Source organism: Festucalex cinctus, chromosome 5 (assembly GCF_051991245.1).
Source record: "Festucalex cinctus isolate MCC-2025b chromosome 5, RoL_Fcin_1.0, whole genome shotgun sequence".
In the NCBI taxonomy this organism is placed as follows: Eukaryota; Metazoa; Chordata; class Actinopteri; order Syngnathiformes; family Syngnathidae; genus Festucalex; species Festucalex cinctus.
This window is the reverse complement of record NC_135415.1, coordinates 11,997,951-12,002,936: the sequence shown is the minus strand read 5'-3', so window position 1 is coordinate 12,002,936 and position 4,986 is coordinate 11,997,951. Positions and strand designations below refer to the sequence as shown.

Genomic DNA, 4,986 nt, shown 5'->3' with positions numbered 1-4,986 from the left:
CGGACGCTACGCGGGGAAAAAGGTCACTTGACTGCTGAACTGCAAGACGCCGGCGCTGGTCGCTCGTTACTGGCAACGGATCAAACGTACGTAGAGCTCGAAGACAATTGGACACTTTTGAAATTGATGAAGACGGGCTTGAAAAAATATATACGGTAATTTCCCGCGAAAAATACGCAATTTATTAGGGCCCGAGCAGCGACTGCTGCGAGGTCCCTATTGTTCCTTAAGGAATTCTTATTATTCTTCGCTATTATTATTCTCCGCAAACGATCACATTTTTGAGACACTAAACGTGAACGAAAACTCACCAAACTTTACACTTTATCATTATTATGTTATTTATTTATTTATTTATTTATTTTTGTAAAAAAAAAAAAAAAAAAAAAAATGGATCCAGGAGTAGGAGTAGTTTATAAGACAATTTTACAACATTTTTCACATTGTACGGAGGTGTTTGCATCATCAATGGCACTAACCTAACTTGCACATCTTAAACAACAAGAAGCAAAACCATTTGGATAAACATCAAAGACACATTTAGCCTTCAATGAACCAAAAGTTGTTTCCGAAAACATTAAAGACAATTTAGTGCTCAATAAAACGTGTCTTGGTCAATACCAAACGTGCTGCTGGGTTTTTTGGCAACAGGCCGATTCAGAGCATTCAACAATCCTAACTTGTTTTTTGTAAATATCAAAGACACTTTAGCATCCTTGATGAGCCTCATAAGTTTTTAATTAACTCATTCACTCACAGCCATTTTCACTGAAGCAAGACCCCTTCGCTCCCAGCAGTATTACTGGATCTTGACTGATTTTGCAAGGCCCGCAGTATATTGTGTTCTATTGCTATAAAAAAAAAAAAAAACATGGAACCTACCAAAAAAAAAGACTAGAGGCTCTTCTTTCATCAGGAAAAAAAGTATATTTCTATCTACTTTCTTATTGCAGCAATTAGCATTCGAATATAGCTAAGTTTCATCATAATTCACAAATCTGTTGGGGAAATCAGCTCGTTTGCAACATGGGCCTGGTTGATCTCTTATACTCTGCTGCCACCTGCTGGCCGTTTCTTATAATTACTACCTTTTTTTTCACCCATTCTCTGCAGTTAAGAGGCTACATCAAAGCCTTCTGTATGCACCTATAAATACGTCTTTGGGACACTTAATACATTTAAAATAGAACGTATATTTATAGGTTTTTGGGAGCAAATGAGTTAAGCGTGATGTGTCTTACATAAACATTAAAGATTGTATAGTATCCATCGAACCTAATGTTAGCATCATCAATGACTGCATCAAAGGCAAATCTTTGAAGTTACTGTACCCTTTTCATTAGGAGTGTGAATTGCCTAGTACCTGACAATTAGATACGTATCACGATTCATAGGTCACGATTCGATTCTATACCGATGAATCCCGATACGACTTTATAAGTCGATTGTTGCCATTTTTTTTACTCAAATTTAGAAAATACTAATCAGTAAACTTGTACCTGTACACTGTAAGATTTGTATGAAAATGTTTTATTTATCTGAATCTTCAGTCTTATAACTGTGAGCCACTGCATTTAATGTTTTTCATGTTTGAACAGCACTGAAGTAAAATATTAAGGCTTCATGTTCCATTAATATAACATTTTCCATGATTAAGGTGTGAACACTAACCCTAAGATGTTTTGCTGAATATTTTTCCATCAAAAATGGATGTGTAAAAATCGATTCAGCCACCTTTTGAATCGATTTGAGAATTGTGTGCTGTAGTATCGCGATATATTGCCGAATCGATTTTTTTTTTAACACTCCCACTTTTCATCAACATGAATGATCCGTCAATAAACCTAATTTACATGTTAAAACATTAAAAACAATTAAGTGTTCAATGCAGCAGACAATCTCTTGATCAATACCTTACTTGATAGCTGATTTTCTTGCGACACACAAGATGCCGCCGCCGGAGGTCTCGACGGAAGCTTGATTGACTTTGTCATGTTTTTGTCGCATTGCTTGGCGAACAAGTCTGTCACGCAACGTGGAGTGAGCGGACGCTACGCAGAAAAGGTCACTCGACTGCTGAACTGACAAGTTGCCGCCAAGGAAACGCCGCCGTTCATTAAAGGTACACTCAGTATTATACAGTGGCATCTAGTGGTGAAATAATAAATCATTCGGAAAAAAAAAACAATTGTTTGTGTTAGTAGTATGTAAAAAGATATGTTGTATCGCATAAACGTACTTTTTTAAAATATAACGGTTAGTCTAGAAATCGCAAATTATCTTACATGTCCGCGCCTCGCCTGCTAGTGTCTGCCATGTTTCGCCGCCATCTTTCTGCTACGGGTGCCGTCAAAGACAAATTTCAGCGCTCCATTTCTTAACGCGTTTTTGGAACGCACTTCCGGTTTGTATGGCGACCGCATGTCCACGAAGAAGAAGAGTTTCCGGTCCCCGAAGAGAGCATTATCAAGCATCACACTTACTTTGGGAATTTATTTTATTTCAGCGCGACAAAACAAGAGTTTATATTGTAGCCGCATTTGCCAGATGGAGAGAAATGAGGAACAGACTAGGTTTGGGACGTGCCGGTGCCTTCGACTGCTTACTACTTGACCGGTAAGTAAGAGTACATTTGTGTTTACGTTTTGAGAGCGAGAGAAAAAGTATACTCCGTACTAATTAATACGATGTTCGTACCTTTGTTTTACGATCACTGTATCTGTTGATTAGCAACTCCGCACCACTCGAACGATTTCGTTATGTAGCTACTTGCTTTGAAAAAAAAAAAAGATTCCCGCTGGCACGTTATATTTAGAGTAAATGCGCAAGTTATTGTGTAATGTAATGTAACTGTGATTTCGGAGGTATATTTGCCCATAACTTCAATAGAGAATCTAAAGCATACTGTATTAGTGGAGGAGTTGAAAATTATTTTCGTTGTGGTTGGTGAAAATAGGGTTCTCGAAATTAATTTTCGGCAGGGAATAACTTTCTGGACTTAAATGCTGGCTGTACCGTAAGCACTGCTAGAGTCTGAACTCTCTCACTCAAGTGTGTACTGGTCCATTGTGTAATTGGGTGCACAAGAATTTACAGGCTGCCACGTTTTCCACGGAAATTCGACAAGCAAGCAGCCTTTGCATATTCTATGCAGTATGCAGTCAAGTTACTTTTATCTAGCTAATACAATGTTTTGGGCCCAAAAACTAAAGATCTTACCTCTATTTTGGGGGCTTTGTTGGAAAGTTGGTGACATATAGTAGTATCATCAATTATTCTATTTTATTTTATAATTGTGTTTTTGTTTGTGTCACACTAGATCAACAGCCAAACTTGAGGGGTTCCAGAACCATATTCTGATGTATACAAGCATTCATGCACCGTTTAAATACATCACCGACCTGCAAGAAAAAAAAATATCAAGGGGAGAGTCAGCAGCCATATTGGAATGCCCCGAATGAGGACACTTGAATGGAGGACCCCAGAAGGCTTCGGTGTTGTACCACCAGTATCTCCACCTACCATATCTGAGCTGCAACAAACTGAAGTCAGCCGACGTCTTGGTATGTCATTTACATATGGACGGCATTGCACACTACATGAACTTTTTGTGTGAAGCAATACGGAATGGTCACATGTACAAGCACCACTTGTTTTACACAGGACCTGCTGACCAGGTGTCTGAAGCCATGGAGTGACTCCTCCCTCACTTTCCTCAGCAAGCCTTTGAAGAATATGATATCATCGTTGGTGGGAACATGCCCTCACTCCATAACATGTACTTGTGCAGTCAAGGAGCATGTCAAACTTAATAAAACCAGCAAACATTGAAGTGACTTCATTTTTACTGCAGTCTGTTCACACAATCAATGGACAAGCCTTCCTTAATTTTGCCCCAATAACATCATAGAGTAGGCGAAAAGTAGTGTTACAGATCATACTATGTGTTCGGGAGAGTTTGAGGAATGTTGCAATGTTAATGGGGGGCAATGTCAGCACACACACACACACACACACACACACAAAACCATCATGGTATTGAGTTAATCAGATATTTTAGCTGTGTACAACACATACCTGCTCTGTAACACTACTTTTGGCCCAAACCTGTATGTCTATTTTCCATATTTTGAAATGCACAGCGTATTGGTAAAATTCTGGAACAACTGCAATTCATGTAGCTCATTATATTCTAACAGCATTTTTTTTTTTTTTTAAGTTAATATGTTCATTTCATGTAGACTTTTATTTTACTTTATTTTATTCATTCATTTTCATGTACTGTACCTTACATTCATTGGCCAATGAAGAATTCCTTGTCATTGCAAGCATTGATAATAATTCTCCAGGCTTTTGATGTTTTACATTTCTGGTCATGTAAAATAGTGTTAGGTTAGGTGTCGAATGAACACTGCATGTTGACGCCAAAGGAAATAGTATTTTTTTAGTTATTCAAAATGTACAAATTAACACACAACAACTATATACAAGTTATACAAACTACAACAACAAGTGTCAGACATGGACTAATTATATGCCAGGTAAAAAACCTTTGTATTGTCCTCAAGGATCTGGGAAAGTGTCACTTATTTGCTACAAGTCCACCAAGGTGCTGCAGTCTGGGATCCAGGTACAGGAAATCATGGTGGTGCTGATGTGGGATCCAGGTACAGGAAATCATGGTGGTGCTGATGTGGGATCCAGGTACAGGAAATCATGGTGGTGCTGATGTGTCAAAAAGTATTTCTTGGTGTCAGTCTATCAGCTGGACTTGGATATCTTCATGTTCCTCCATGGTAATTTCCTGTACGAGTCTCTGCAAGAAGGTAACAATTGTATGTCAGATGAGGTACCAAACAATGAACTGAAAGTCACTGAGCCAATGAAGTACATTATTACATGAGCAAGACTATTTGTGAAAGCCATGTAAATTCCTGCACATCGAAGTACAAGGAAGCTGTTGTATCTTCAATCAAAACTAATTAA

At 38.3% G+C, this 4,986-nt stretch overlaps 1 long non-coding RNA gene across 1 annotated transcript; it reads left to right on the top strand.

Annotated features, from left to right (window-relative positions):
- Positions 1-2,119: 2,119 nt before the first annotated feature.
- LOC144019417 (uncharacterized) lies at positions 2,120-4,000 on the top strand. Its single transcript, XR_013283663.1, has 3 exons — positions 2,120-2,616; positions 3,320-3,563; positions 3,664-4,000. It is a non-coding gene; the product is annotated as an uncharacterized LOC144019417 (long non-coding RNA).
- Positions 4,001-4,986: the final 986 nt, after the last annotated feature.